This window comes from Gobio gobio (genome assembly GCF_949357685.1).
Source record: "Gobio gobio genome assembly, chromosome: 17".
NCBI classification, from domain to species: Eukaryota; Metazoa; Chordata; class Actinopteri; order Cypriniformes; family Gobionidae; genus Gobio; species Gobio gobio.
In genome coordinates, this window is record NC_137110.1 from 18330734 (window position 1) to 18347604 (window position 16871).

The 16871-nt window shown below is 42.9% G+C and overlaps 1 long non-coding RNA gene across 1 annotated transcript; it reads right to left on the bottom strand.

The window, feature by feature from the left end:
- Positions 1-6925: 6925 nt before the first annotated feature.
- Positions 6926-10570, bottom strand: LOC307140526. The gene is made up of 4 exons (XR_013818254.1): positions 9650-10570; positions 8825-8991; positions 8051-8286; positions 6926-7477 (listed from the first exon to the last, which is right to left on the bottom strand). It is a non-coding gene; the product is annotated as an uncharacterized lncRNA (long non-coding RNA).
- Between the last annotated feature and the right edge of the window lie 6301 nt (positions 10571-16871).

Genomic DNA, 16871 nt, shown 5'->3' on the forward strand with positions numbered 1-16871 from the left:
AACGCATAGGCATGCCGAGTGGACTCTGCCCTAGCGGAAGTGATGGTGGCGACCACCGTAGGTGGTAGGCCACTCAAACCTGCCGGGTCCCGTCTAGGAGCCACACGTGGAGGTTCCAAAGGTCGGGACGCGGGTGCCAATGGGTGCCCCGTCTCTGAGTAAGGAGGTCCGGTCTCAGAGGAATAGGCCAGGGAGGGGCTGTCGCAAGGAGAATGAGTTCGGGGAACCAGATCCGGCCGTGCCAGTACGGGGCGACCAAAAGGACCTGCTCCTTGTCCTCCCTGATCTTGCACAGAAGCTGTGCGAGTAGGCTCACTGGGGGAAACGCATATTTGCGTAGGCCCCGCGGCCAGCTGTGCGCCAGTGCATCCGTGCCGAGCTTGCCCTCGGTCAGGGAATAATACAGGCTGCAGTGGGAAGAGTCGTGGGAGGCAAACAGGTCTACCTGTGCGTCGCCGAACTGTTCCCAAATCAGCTGAACCGTCCGGGGATGGAGTCTCCATTCTCCCGGGAGAGGCTGAAACCGCGAGAGCTCGTCGGCTGCGTGGTTCAGGACTCCCGGAATATGGACAGCACGAAGGGACCTCAGGCGCTTCTGACTCCATAAGACGAGATGGCGGGCGAGTTGAGACATGCGGCGGGAGCGTAGACCGCCCTGGTGGTTGATGTACGCTACTACGGCCGTGTTGTCTGTCCGGACGAGCACATGTTGACCCTTCAGCAACGCCCGGAAGCGGTGCAGGGCGAACCGTACTGCCAGCAACTCGAGGCAATTGACATGCAGGAGGCGCTGGGGTCCTGTCCAGGAGCCCGCGGCTGCTTGTCCATTGCACATGGCACCCCAGCCCGTGGCAGAGGCATCCGTCGATACGACAACATGCCTGGAAACTCGTTCTAAGGGCACACCGGCCCGTAGAAAGCTGAGGTTCGACCACGGGGTGAGTGTCTGTAAGCAGGCCCGAGTCACTTGGATCCGGAGCGTGCCAGACTGCCATGCCCATCTCGGGACTCGATCGCGAAGCCAGTGCTGAAGCGGTCTCATATGAAGCAATCCGAGCGGCGTTACCGCGGCTGCAGATGCCATATGCCCCAGGAGCCTCTGAAAAAGTTTCAGTGGAACCGCATTCTTGCTCTCGATTTGTCGGAGGCAAGTCAGCAGAGACTGCGCGCGCTCGCTCGAAAGCTGCGCGTACATGGCGACCGAGTCGATCTCCATACCGAGAAAAGAGATCCTCTGCACTGGGCAGAGTTTGCTCTTCTCCCAGTTGACCCGAAGGCCCAGACGGGTTAAGTGGTGGAGAACCAGATCTCTGTGTCCGCAAACCTGCTCTCGAGAGTGGCCTAGTATGAGCCAGTCGTCGAGGTAGTTCAGGATGCGGACCCCGTGCTGCCAAAGGGGCGCAAGGGCTGCCTCGGCGATCTTCGTGAAGACGCGAGGGGACAGAGATAACCCGAATGGGAGAACTGCGTACTGGTATGCCCGCCCCTCGAAAGCAAACCGTAGGAACGGTCTGTGTCGAGGAAGGATGGAGACATGGAAGTAGGCGTCCTTCAGGTCGATCGCTGCAAACCAATCGTCCGGACGAACGCATTCGAAAAGGCGTTTCGCAGTCAACATCCTGAACGGAAGCCGGTGAAGGGATCGGTTCAAGATGCGAAGGTCCAGGATTGGCCGTAACCCACCGGTTTTCTTGGGTACAATGAAGTAGGGGCTGTAGAACCCCGACCTCATTTCGGCTGGAGGGACAGGCTCGATCGCACCCTTCGCCAGTAGAGTGGCAATCTCCGCACGCATGACGGGGGCATGGGCCCCGGTCACGGTATAGCGGACTCCCCTGTAACGGGGAGGAGCCTGTGCGAACTGAATCGCGTAGCCGAGCCTGACGGTCCGGGCAACCCAGCGGGACAGCCCCGGAAGCTGAAGCCAGGCTTCCAGAGACTGCACCAACGGGGTCATACGGACAGTAGGCGTACCCCGGGTGGGGCAGCGAGGCAGCGTTACCGGCGCGGACAGGGGAGGCTGTTGGGCGTCCCCGGGTCGGAGCACGGTTAACGGCTGCGCCCTGACAGAGGAGACCAGGGAAGGACTCGCGTTCCACGGGGGTCTGCTCTGCCAGGGGGCTGGCGACAGAGAGGGACGAGAGTGGCGTGACCCGAGGGTGGCGCGCACTGCCGTCACCGATCTCTGGGGGCTCAGGGATGGGTTTGTCAGTTCTTTCTTTAACCACATTAGGGTGCTGCTGACCCGGGGGCCAGCAGCTGAACAAAAGATTCTCCCCCGGCCCTCCACCGGGGGAAGGAGCGGCCCTGCCGCCGTCTCCTGGAAAGAACTGCCCATCCCTGAGCCGTCCGCATCAGGAGCGCCGCTTAGCCTGGCGTTTCTTCGCGGGCTGCGGGGCTGGAGCGGACTGGGACGCCTTCCTGCGGCTGCCTCTGCGCGGCCCGGGTGGAGGCTGCTGCTTGGGTGGCGCAGAGGCGGAGGAAGCCGCGGGAGGACGTCCTCGGCGGCGAGCAGGCTGAGGCACCTGCGCGGGCGGTGGGGTGGAGGCAGCAGCTGACCGCCGGGGCAGGATGTATTTTATTGCCTCAGTCTGCTTCTGAGCGGCCGAGAACTGTTGGGCGAAGCTCTCGACCGCTCCGCCGAATAGCCCATCCTGTGATATGGGGGCGTCGAGGAAACGTGTTCGCTCGGCGTCGCGCATATCAGACAGGGTGAGCCATAAGTGTCTCTCCTGGACCACATTTGTGGACATCACCTGACCCAGGGAGCGCGCGGTCACCTTCGTCGCCCGGAGAGCGAGGTCGGTGGCGGCACGCAACTCATTGCTGAGCCCTGGATCAGCCCCTCTCTCGTGCATATCGCACAGCAACTTGGTTTGGTAAGCCTGAAGAGTTGCCATGGTATGCAAAGAAGCGGCGGCCTGCCCCGCAGCTCTATAGGACTTCGCCACCAGAGATGACGAAAACCTACAGGCCTTGGAGGGGTGCTTTGGGTCACCACGCCAGGACGAAGCGCTCTGTGGACACAGTTGCATCGCAACAGAACGTTCGACTGGGGGGACCCCAGTGTACCCATGAGCCGCGGCTCCATCGAGAGAGGTGAAGGCGGAAGAGGCCGCCAAACGTTCACGGGAAGACAACGGGGCCTTCCAGGAACGCGCGACCTCTTCATGCACCTCGGGGAAGAAAGGTATTGGAGGAGCGGCCGGACGGGTGTCCGAACGCGCCGCCCCCAAAAACCAATCATCCAACCGCGAACGCTCGGGCTGAGGCGGAGGGTTCCACTCCAGTCCAAGCGCTGCGGCGGCCCGAGAGAGCATGGCTGTCAACTCTGGGTCCGACTCGGGCAATGCTGGGACACCCGAAGGTGGCAGCATAGCCGAATCCTCATCCTCAGATGACTCCAGCCCACCTTGTGATGCGGCGATAGACATCACTTCCTCCTCCGCCGCGCCAAACGCCACAGTCGGGACAGCAGGAGCCGGCCCCGATGTAGACGCCTGAGCGCGGGCCGGGTCAAGTGCCTGAGAGGGGGGTGTGGGCCGAGGAACTAGCGTCGGAGCTTTATTCCACACCGTCACCCTCAGATCACCCTGGTCACCAGCCAAAGTGCCGCCTGCAGAGGAGACCGCAGATTGGGGGGGGACAGAGGGGACTCTGGTTCCAGCATCAGCACGGAATTCACGGAGTCTCGATCGTAGCACTGAGATGGCCAAGTTCCCGCAGAGAGAACATGAGTCATCCACGAGCGCTGCCTGAGCGTGCTGAAAGCCCAAACACGTCACACAGCGCTCGTGCCCGTCGAAAGAAAAAAGCGATCTACCGCACCCAGAAGTGCACGGACGAAACATCCTGAAAAGGACGCGTCACGTGCAAGCTCTTTTGTGAGAGGAAACTTCACAGTCGATGCCGAAGCGCCCAGGGAAACACACACCAGCTGGATGCAGACCACTGCACAGATCAGCAGGCAGGAAGTATGCGATCACTGGAACGCGCCGTCACACCAACACCGACTGGAAAGCTGCTCGTCTCGAAGAAGCTGACAGAGTCTCAGAAGGCTGTAGGAGTGAAGAGGTAGGTACTCTTGGCTCCGAAAGCAGAAACATAATGCGATATTGCCTCGTACTTCCTTATATACTCACGCAGTGAGGCGGAGCTACGTATGCAAATTCCGCATGCCCCATGGCATTGGCACGCCATTGGGCGTTTTCTCAAAACTCGAAGTTGATAGGCTTCTAAGCGAAACCCCCATTCGTTAGACACTAACGTTACGTCGTAGTGACTGAACGAAAGGGAACTCTCTCAACTGTTAAATAACAGATATAAGATTAAAATAATATCAGATTTGTCTTATTTTAAACAAATACAAAAAACAGAGATGAAAAATTAACGCAAGAAATGTACTTTTGCTATGGTTAAATAAATGTTCAGTGATATCTTCCTAAGATTTTTTCATTGTGACAATTTTTTCTCTATATAATGTTGATATGGCAACTAGTAAATACAGTAAGTTTCGTCATCCTGGCATGTGTGGAAAGTGTTAAACTATGTGTGTTACAACTAACCCTGCGTTAGGTTGTGCCCGCTCTCCCCTATCACACTGCCTCCACTGGCTTGCCTTCTTCCCATAGTGCATCTTGGTGCCATTCGTTCCCCAGGTAAGCGACACACATTAACCATCTATGGTACGGTGTTGCCTTCAGGGAACAGTCTATTTTAGTTTATTTTAAATAAAATGAAACACCAATTTATTGGTCAAACCCATCTTAGGGAAGAAGAACTCAAATACTAATCAATGAAAGTGCAAAAAAGTGGCCACATGACCCACAGGGGTCCATTTTGTGTCCTGTTGCAGCACATGTGTACAGGTTACATGGCTCCATATTTTCTCAAATGAAAAGTGCATTTTTCACAAATTTCCATCCAGTTAATCACCCACACAAAAATATGAGTCACCTTCACGGGTAAGTAAAGAAGTATTTTCAAGAACATTACATTATATATCATCAAATGTTTTAGAGTAAATAACAAAAAACTATCCTGTCCTATTTTAAGCAGGAAACCCTGTGACCCTGCCCATGACCCTCTCGCCGGTTCACCACTATTCCATCCTTGGACCACTTTTGATAGACACTGGCCACTGCAGACCGGGAACACCACACAAGAGCTGCAGTTTTGGAGATGCTCTGACCCAGTCGTCTAGCCATCAATTTGGCCCTTGTCAAATGGATGGTGGAAAGAGACAGAAAGAATGCAAGATTGGATCTCAACAATAACATCACATGGCGTGATTATAGTTATTATACTGGAAGTAAACTGACAGCTATGCTGATGTCCTGGAGGTATTGCAAATGGCTGAATGTGATATGTATAGTTGACAGTCTCTCTTGGGGATATCAAATTGTTTGAAAACAGCTTAATTAGCAGCTAGATCCATTTATCGTTACAGAAGAAAGCTCTCTGGTGTTTATTTCCTCACGTAGGTTTCAAAGAATCATGGTCAGGAGAGAAAATGAGTGACACTTTAAATAAAACTTCAATTAGAACACTAAACATAGCGCCTGAATAAATACAATTACATCCTGCAAAGTGTAAAAGTCACCAGTGTTTACTTTAACTTTCAATGACAAAACCCAACATTTGTATGAGTTTCGAGAAAACAGGAAAAAGGGCCAAGGTAGGTTCAGTCTGTTCCTCATTATCTCTCAGAAATGTATAAATATGGCGACGAAACATATCAGATGATAAAACCTGTGGCCGAGACCAGCTTCCATCAGTCAGCTTTGCACTGCGAAACCACCGCAGTTTCTTTGTGTGCTCAAGTCAGCATTTTATCAGCCTATTAAAACTACTCTGAGTTGTCACTGCAGAAAGCACCAAGTGCCCATTCCTCCTTTTCTGTGTGACATGCTCAGGTGCTTGCTGGGTATATTGTTTGTAGGTATGAGGCTATGTCAAGATACTATAAAAAAAATAAGAGGGCTCTGTGCTCTTAAACATGCCCAGAATCCTCATTATCTGTTACTAAATTCTGAATTAATAATCTATGAGGAATACCGTCTCTGGCACTACTGTGAAAAGGAGTAACACAAGACAGATAACCTTTTTTTTTTTACTCTGTCTGAGTTCAGTTTTAGGGCTACACTTTTTATTTCAAACACATCAGTTCAAGATGAGTTGGCCAATTATATTAGTTTTCTCAAGAACATTTTGACCTCCATTACAAAATCCAAGGTGGTATATATTTGACAGAAGTTTCAAAACATTTGGAACATTTTAACTAGGGATGTAATCGAGATTTGTGTGTTGCAGATAGTGCACAAATATTGAGTTCTCTTTCAAGTCTTGCGCTTGAACGGACAAATCACACACAAATGATGTCAACATGCCTGTCTTGGTGAGCATCCTAGCAAACATTGTAGGTTATGTCTTAAGTAAAATGTAAACACTCGAGAAAGACGTGTTCAGGTTCAATCCATTCTCAATCCCAAGGCGTCAAAAGCATGGTCAAGTGTCTTCTGTGTCACAATGAAGGCGCCAGAGGTGGACAGTAACAAAGTACATTTACTTGAGTACTGTACTTAAGTACACTTTTTGAGTATCTGTACTTTAATGAAGTATTATTTTTTAGGGATACTTTTACTTTAACTTCACTACACTGTTAGACATTTATAAGAGATTTTACAGTAACTTACTGGCAACACTGTTGCCAGTAAGTTACTGTATTTGAGATTTACAGTACAATAACCGCATTTCAGTTTACAGTAACTACATGTTACTGTAATTTTGTAATACAGTACTGTTACTGTAAACCTTGGTTAACAGTGCATTAACCCTAATCCTATTCAATAATTAATACTTACTGAATTACATTAATTCTTACATTAATCTATCCTACAGAAGTAATCCAAACAGACAATTATTATGAAATATAAAATTCTTTATTTAAAACATTTTAAGTGCTTTAACTTAAACATGTAAATGTGTGGAAAAAGTTCACTTTAAAACATCCTCGAATCAAATCTTATTTTCAGAAAATCATGTATAAAAGTAATCAGAGTGCATTCAATAGCACTTATTTTACATTTTATTTACATTTACATGTATGCATTTGGCAGACGACTTGCATTGCATTCAAGATACACATTTTACATTTTGTCAGTTCTTGCTTTCCCTGGGAATTGAACCCATGACCTAGCTAGCGCCACACACTATTGTTTGAGCTACAATTTTAAAAACTCTGCAGAAAATAGTTGGTAGAATACTGTAAATAGTTGGTTGAAGAATACTGTAACTTTGGTGCAAAATACACATTTACATGAATAAAATATAAACAAAGAGCAAATTAATTCTGAAACAAGTTATCACAACACAACACAAACACAAGTTTCATGTCTGTACCGATCTGTGCCATCTTCCACATTGGATGATTTCAAACAGGAACCAGGATTCTGCTCCATTATGGCAAGAAGTCCCTCTAGATAAGAATGATATGAAGTTAGTCATACAATTTGAGTATACACAAACATTTTACACTGTTGGAATTTAATAAAAAATAATAATCCCATTACAATTCATCATAATGGTAAAATACTATTTTATAGACAGTTAACACTTTGAGGTACACCTAGCTACACGTATGCTGTCTAGTCTAATCCAGTCCTGCAATGCCTTCATGAAGATGTGAAATGAAATGTTCAGTTTTTGTTTTAGCTGGTGATTCAATGTTATGAATATTTTGAAGAATGTACTTTGTAGTGATGCTGAACCTGATTGCATATTAGAGAGGTGTCTCTGTTATTAGCTTAACAAAATTGATATTGAGTAAAAAACTAAAGAAAACTATTAGTACATAATAGTAGCAGCAGCACAAACTACATGCTCCAAAAAAGTAATATTACTGAATCACCTCAACATGATTTCACAAACTATTTAATCAAAACAACAATGTAACCTTTTATTGCAGGATGGATTACATGTATACTGCATTAGCTTTAGTAAGGTATCCTCAAACTTAATGCTGCATTCACACGGGACGCTTCTCATTTACTTTGAATGGTTGACGTCATGCGTTGCTGAACTGAATTGTGGGTTCCGTCGCGTCGCTTCACTCACGTTGCAAGCGGCAGAAGTTGAAAGGTGTGTTGGACATCAGCTGTGGCCGGATGCAACCAATCGGCGAGAGTAGCCGCGTGCAGGCGGGGAGGAGCTGCAAACGGAGACGTGAAGACTGACACTTTCTGCTTCCCGCAGTGATGCTTGCACTGTGTTTGCACACTTTATTAGCTGAAGTGAAATAAATGCAATATTTGTCAATGCGCAGATGTTTCAGAGACATTTTTTGTCATGTAATACTTTATGCACTACTTAATACAGCGTGTGTTTGTACAAGAATAAAGTTAACATACAAGCCTAAACTATCAATGAAGTGGGGGTCTACGTTTTTCATCTGTTTTATTTTGATAAACATGACAATATAACATCGCAACTACATGAAAAGAGATTTAACTGTTATAAAAAAGAGATTTGTGCGCATTAGAGGAACTGAAGGTTTTAGAATAAACACGAAACACGTGATCGCTGTCATGCGGAGAATCTGGCCAATCGGGGAACAGCTGTGTCATCATCAAAGTCCGTGCAGTCGCTCTGGAGAAACTGCACCGGCTGTATTAGCGGCTGCTCTCGAATTGCTCTCGAGGTGCTTTGATGCCATACGTCACTGTCACTGTCAGGTCAGACAAAATTTCTAACCGGCATGACGCCCTGTGTGAATGCAGCGTAAGTGTCTGTGTACATTACACATCCTATTAAAAAAGTGTCTCACCTAGTCCAAGTTTTTCCATTCAAACTCCATTAGGTGGCGAAGGAAGGATGACACTCTGTTGTTGATTACAGTTGTCTTCCTGTTCACAACTTCCCCGGTCTTCCGACTCACTCCGGTTTTGGTGGTGCATCTTGTTCCCTCCTCTGGGTTTTTCCTCACGAAAAAAACTTAAAGCAAGAGAAAATTAAGAGAATAAAGATATTTTAAATTTCATCACCCTTAGTGCCTTTGCTTTAAATGTTTTTGGTAACACTTTAGAATAATGGTCCGTCATTAAACGGATAGTTCACCAAAAAAAAAAAAAGAAAGTACATTCTGTCATTTTCTCGCCCTGTTGTTCTAAACCTTTTAAAGAATATTTGTAAATAGACAATTTTGAGGCACCATTCACTTCCATGGTAGGAAAAAATTACTATAGAAGTGAATGGTGCCTCAATCTGTTAGGTTACAAACATTCTTCATCTTCTTTTGTGTTCAGAAATGTATTCAGGTTTGCACTTGAGCAACATTATTCTTAAGTTTTGCCATGTTTTTTTCATAAATTATATTTCATCTGCCAAAATCATCCAAAAATTGTCCAGGACTGCTTCAATTCCAGAAAATACAATTATAATCTGTCAGTCCTGGACAAACACAGTTTTGGATTATTTTAGTATAATATAATTTATGGAAAAAAAAACATGGTACATGGCTAGTTACAGCTAAAAAGAGGTGGAAAAACTAAATAATTTTGTGATTCTGTTAAACAGACCCGACTAAACATACAAGAAAAACTTTGAATTATCAGTAATATGTGGAGAAACAAAGAGGACTAACGTTACTTACAGTTGTATGAGTTCCAGTGTCTGTGTGAGTTCCAGTGTCGCACAGCACAGGCAGGCTCCTGGTTTTCTTATCTAAAATGTAAAATAAATAATGTCAATCCAAATGTAAACTTTGTTTGTTAACGACATTATTTTTGCAACTAGTGGCCAACGTTAATTTACTAACTAACGTCGTCCTAATGTACGCTTAATATGCTCGATAAACAAAATCTTCATTGTATTGGTAAAGTTAATTCAATAAACTCACTAACGTTAAGTCTTTTTAAAAATAAAACGTTAGGTTTACGTTACCTCAGTTTTAGTACCAAAGCTGAAGCAAATGATAACCTAACGTTATGTAAAGTATGTTGTCCGGGCCGTGAGCTCTCTCCTCGGGCAGTAACGTTACACACGACGCTGGCTGCACTGGTTCCTAATCTAATTCAATAAACTCATTTTTTTTAAATAAAACGTTAGGTTTGCCTCAGTTTTTAGCAGCAAAGTTTAAGCAAATGATAACCTAACGTTATGTAAAGTATGTTGTCCGGACTGTGAGCTCTCTCCTCGGGCAAAACTTACAACGCTGCACCGGTTCCTAATCTAATTCAATAAATTCATAAAACGTTAGATTTACCTCAGTTTTTAGCACCAATGCTGACAAGCTAAAATTGGGGTGCAGACAACCGCGGATAGTACGTTACAAATCACACTTACCTTGCTTGTTTGCCGTTCTCACGGGGGATGAAAAAATCTTCGCAGGGTGTCCGGACACAGCTCATATGTTCTCTGGAACCGTGAGCTCTCTCCTCGGGTGAAACTTTCAACGCTGCACTGATGGTTCCCAATATAAATCTAAAGCAAATCCTGTCGATCCCAATTGTGCCAAATAGGCCGTTGTGGTAAATACAGTATTAAACTTTAGTTTTTAAAAATACAGGAAATCACTGTATTTGGTGTTTGACGTCATATAAAATACCCATGATGCAACGGGAATTACAGTTATTTACTGTAAAGAGAATTTACAGTATTATACTGGGTGATATATAGTAAATAACTGTACAAATTACAGAAATGTCTAACAGTGTACATTTGGGCGGCAGTGGCTCAGTGGTTCATTTAGGTTGTCTACAAACCGGAAGGTTGGTGGTTCGATCCCCGGTTCCACCTGACCAAGTGTCGAGGTGTCCATGAGCAAGACACCTAACCCCAGCTGCTCCAGACGAGCTGGATGGCGCCTTGCATGGCTGACACCGCCGCCGGTGTATGAAGGATTTAATAATTTTCCAAATATATAATGGATTTTTTAAATAACGTGGATCTTTCATGGGTTTTCTACTACATATTTCAGTAAGAGACATAATTTGTTATATTAAGCCATACAAGTCTTAACACCAGGGGATCCCTTTAAGTGAACGTAAACAGTTGGGGGAATATCGGATGTGTATCAGTGTATAGGATTTGTGCATTCTGCCTTAATGTGACAGCAGCTTTGTAAAGAGCTTTGTAACTTTTATACAAGTATTTAAATGAGTTTAAGGTGGTCGTATGCTAGCATGTCGGATGGAGCATCACTGACTGGCTTAAACCACCATGATGGCATAGAGTGCATTCATACAACAATAATACAATAATGCATTGACATAAAAAAAGGACATTTACATTTGATACTTAAGTACTTTTAAAAACAAATACTTCTGTACTTTTACTTAAGTAAAAAAAATAATATTTGACCAGCAGTACTTTTACTTTTACTCAAGTAATGGAGTTGTGTACTTTGTCCACCTCTGGAAGGCGCCAAAGGTACCTCTAGGCATCACTTTATCGACGCACAGGGTGCTTTATTGATTTCAGTTGCCCAATGCGTCATATGAAGACGCATTTAATTATTTGCATTCGTAAAAGCAGACATGATTTTATAAATATTTATAGGCTACTTTTATATTTTGGAGCGACTAACCCCACTTCTACCCTAAACCAACCAAATTCTAAACAATATAAAACACTTAACAGGCAAATAAAAGTACAGTTACTAATGTTTTAATCGCTCAAATGATGACCCACCGCTCTGTGAATGCACATGCACGCACTCAATCAGATGTCATTCAAAAGATACACCTGACCTGCCTGTTGAGCATGACACAATCGGTCACGAGACACAAATAGGTTCAGCATCAGCTGAGGCTGGATGCAACCGTTCAGCAAGAGTAGCCGCATGCAGGCAGGGAGGAGATGCAAATGGAGATGTGAAGTTGGACACTTTCTGCTTCTCATAGTGACGCCTGCGCTGTGTTTGCATACTTTATCACAGCTGAAGTAAAATAAATGCAATATTTGTCAAATATGTTTCAGAGACATTTTCATTCAATACTTTATGTACTGCTTAAAACAGCGTGTGTTTGTACAAGAATACAGTTCAACATGTAAGCCTACACTATCAATGAAGTTGGGTCTATGTTTTTTATCAGTTTTATTTTTATAAACATGACAATAGAACATCGCGACTACATGAAAATAGGTTTTACCGCTATAAAAAACTGATTTGTGAGCATTAGTGGAACTGAAGGTTTTAAATAAACACGAAACATCCTGTATGATTTATAAGCTCTTTTCCTCATGGGGACCAAACAATGTCCCCACAAGGATAAGCATTTTGGATAATGACATCTTTGTGGGGACATTTTGTCCTCATAACGTAAGGTTTACCTGAACCTGTATGTGTGTACAGTGCATACGGAAAGTATTCACAGCGATTCACTTTTTCCACATTTTGTTATGTTACAGCCATAACCCCATAATGACAACGTGAAAGAATTTTGTTTAAAATCTTTTAAAATTTATTAAAAATAAAAAACGCGCCACAGATTAAGTAATCACGTTGAAAAGGTCATGCTAGACTTATGCAGTACCGCCCCCTTATTTACAAAGTGCACGTGCGAAGACTAATACAAATGCCCTTTAGCAAAAAAAAGTAAAACAACGTTGGATGATTTTTATTTATTTTTTTGGTAAAGGGCGTTTGTATTAGTTTTAGCACATTCGCTTGGGGCGGTACTTCCGCCTACGTCAAATGTGACCTTTCCGACATGATTACGTAATCCGTGGTGTGCCGCAGATTTTTTTTATTTTTAAATGACAGATGGTTTCGCTGGATAAAACCCTATTCCTCATCTCGGATTGCACAAAGCCCTTCAAAGCCCTTTGAAACTGCCTTGATTTGGACCTTCAACTCGCATTGGTTGCCATAGAAGTCTATGATGTGGAGAAAAATCCTGGAATGTTTTCCTCAAAAAACGTAATTTATTTTTGACTGAAGAAAGATATAAACATCTTGGATAAGATGGGAGTGTGTAAATTATCAGGAAATTTTCATTTTGAAGTGAACTAATCCTTTAATCCTTGTTCAATATGAATAGAAATACATATACATTTTAACATACTATACGAATTATGAAAAGACAAATGTGTAAATGAAGGAAACTTAGACAACCTCTATTTTTATTGTGCATGAACAAGAAGATGACCCTGAATTAAAGACAGAACATTTGTTTCGCTTTCATCTTTTACTTGACTAAATTTAAATATCATGTAACCATAACCTAATATTGGCCATCGTTGTACCACTTGTCTGTTTGTATTAAATAAGAGACATTATTACACATTTGCAAGTAGATCTACAATTTGCATTCAATTGCTTTTTTAATTTTTCATTTGTTTACCATGTCTTCGTTGTTGTTGTTTTTTCTCAGGGATGTCGCTACCTCTTACAATCATGCTTTGTTTTCACACAGACATCCCTCGAATTAAACAGAAAAAAATAGACTTCTGCAGAAAAGTAAAAAAAAACAAAAACATTTGGACACTTTAAAAGTGGCCAGTAGGGATTAAAATATTGCAACCTGCCACTTTCTTCTGTCAGAATTTTCTGTATCTTGAGCTTTGAAGTCTCCTTAGAAGTGTTAAACCACAGTTAATTAGCATAATAGAAACGTTAACAGAGGAAAGCACACAAATCACTTCACGCAAACAGGGACAGCCACCAGGGGAAAAAGTTGCAGGTGTAGGCGTCTGAAAAACTAGATTCTTCACCCACATTTCTGCAATATCGCATATCAAGACATTAAATATGCATGCATACTTTATCAACACATTGAAGGTTCAAAAGAGAGTCTTCTTCCATGTCTCTTTCATGTCTTCATGTACATCACTTCTGTATCGCTTAACAGACCTGACACATATACCTCGTACAATGCAGCCAATTATTTCTTTTCCCTCAGAGAAACATGCTGGAATGTTGACGCTAAAGCAGACAAAGACTCCAAGGCTTGCTTTGAAGAGCGCTTACTTTTTCCTGTCAGGAGGACCTAAATTAGCAGTTGTATCCCCAACTTCAGATGAGTGTTCTAGCAGCAAGAAATATTCCTCTTCCACTTCCTTTTGATTTGATTTTCTGTGTTCTTTGATAGTGTTTCACCAGAGACTCGAGTGTTAAATTCACTTAGGAAAAATAGCCTTCCATTGCCTCCTACTTTTTCCTAACCTATCAGCACTTGAAGGGCAAAAAAGGTAGAATATGCACAAAAACAAAAAAAGTTTAAAGATCACTTGAAATCCATGGAAAGACTAAAGATGGCAAACAGTTTGCATAATACTCCTCCAGGGGCCTGCAGATTGGTTTCCAAAGAAAGAGGCCTCCCATTAATGAATCAGACCCTTCAACCATTCGTCCCCCACTTCCACTGCACGCCAAGTGTAAAAGATAGCTTTTTATTTTTTGTAAGAGTTTTTTTCATTTATTGAATTATTTGAAAGATGTCATACCTTTCAAAAGCTGTGTTCATTGTGATTTGCACAAGTTGAGAGATATCGGTGTCACCTCAGGTGGTCTAGGCACATCTGAAGGCACTCTTTCTCCTCTCGTCTCCTTTTGTTGCCCTACTGGCTTTTGATGAAAACAAGATCACATGTATGGTTGTTTTCACTCAAGGAGCTCATATAGTGACAAACGGAGGCCTTGGAATTTGTCATCTATTATACCACCCACTATATAAATACAAAGAGGTTTGGCACTTGAAGACACTATATATCCTTTTTGTGTGGAAGGTTCGATTCAAGAGACTAGTTTAATTATGTCCAAGTTAATAGGTAACATTCAGCGCACTTGTTGTAAATGGGAGTTGAGTTTGAAGTACCGTAAATGTCTCCAGCATGGTACAGGCAGAATAATTAGAGGGTAAAAATACATGATAATATTGCTTTGTGTTTTGCCTCACACAGCGTGAATCCTGTGGTAACCAGTTTAGACAGAGAAAATGTTAAATTTATGGGCTCTTAAATGAGCACTTTGGGGAGTGTGGATTTATGCCCTACTGAGGTGTTTAAGAACAAGCGAGTCTTAATCATGACAATGTCCGGGATTTTGTTCTCAAAGGAAGTCCTTGAATATTTATGATTTCTTAGGAAAAACATAGAAACTCGAATGTATATCCGGGTAAATCATGTAAATCCTGTCCAGGTCATATTTGCACCCAAAATAAAATGTTATATGTATACATATGGCATTATTACATAATATTACATGTTTTTCATGACAATTAAGCACATCCAGACCATTACCAAGTCAATCAATCTTGTTAAATGTAATGCATATCAAATAAAATCAAATATATTAAATAAAAAAGGTATTTAGACCTACATTAAGCTAACATTTGCTGCCTTTTATGCTGATTTATATGCTAATTTCTTTGTTTTACACTCTAATTTGATGGCCCACTTTAGAAATTCTACTAACTATAAGTAACTTTGACAATCTTTCATCTACATGTCAGAGTATTAGTAAACTGTGCTATTAGTAAACTGTTAAGACTGTTAGGTTAGGGTTAGAAGTTAGGGTTCAGGTTAGTAGAATAAGTAACTTTGCAAGTGCATCTCAATTTATAGTCAGTAAAACTCAATTTATGTTTGTTCAGGGAAGCATCAAAATAAAGTAATAGCAAATATTAATACAGTCTACATATACTCTAATGAGAGTTAGTTGACATGTAGTTGCAAAATTTCTAGTTAGTAATGTCTAAAGTGGACCGTCGAAATAAAGCGTTACCCCCTTTTTTCTCGAAATGTAACCTAGACATGTTTTAGTAAGATCCACCCATCCTTGCTTTATAGGTGAAGTGTAGTATTTACGAGGATCTATTGACAGAAATTCAATATAATATACATAACTATGTTTTCAGTGGTGTATAAAGACCTATAATGAACTGTTATGTTTTTATTCCCTTAGAATGAGCCATTTCCATCTTCATACACCGCGGGTCCCCTTACAGTGAAATCGGCATTTTGCGACGTCATATTCCTAAAGTAGCCCTAAACGGACAAACTCACTCTCTGCTTTCTCCGATGACGACATTTTTGTCCTGTGTCGGCCACCGTAGCTTCTCTATGTGCTTTGAAAGGGAGGGGTGAGCAGTGGGTGATTGCAATTCACAACCTCACCACTAGATGCCGCTAAAATTTACACACTGCCCCTTTAAGGTTTTTAATACTTGACCAATCCTATTTTTCTTTTTTTTATTAGTAATATCATTTATTTATTTACCGTAATCAGGGACAATACACATAACAATATGTAAAATGCGCCAGATTTAGCCAGCACTGGCTAATTTTCATCCGTAGTCCCTTAAGTCCCTGTTTAAATATTTAATTGGTTGTTAGAGGATCTAAATAGCAAACAAAGAATATCTCTATGAAAATAGCCATGGCAGAAACTCAAAATTCTGGTTTCTGGAGATTCATGAGAATCCTCATGTCAGAGCAGTGGGCATGAAAAATGAATTATGTGAACGTACAAAGTGCAATAACAAAGACTTGGCCTCATACTTATATTATCTTTATGCACTTTCATGTTTCTTTGTGCATGTCAGAGGGTTCTTCTCTCTGATGTAAGGAAGAGTACAGTGATATACTGGCCAGATTGTAAATTCCTGTTACAAATTCACCATTAATCCAGATGTAATATGCACTCTCAACTAAAAATGATGTCAAACATCAACCAAATTAGACAAAATTGGAATGTAGCTATTTCTGATAGAGATGTGACTGAATACCCAAGTCACCCTGATAGCCCACTAGCAATCATATGGCGCAGACCATGCCAGCACTATCAGAGGAAGATTTCCAGAGTCTCAGGAGAGTTAGCTACAGACTGTATCACACACCTACTCTCCTGTGAACCGTCACCAGCATACCCA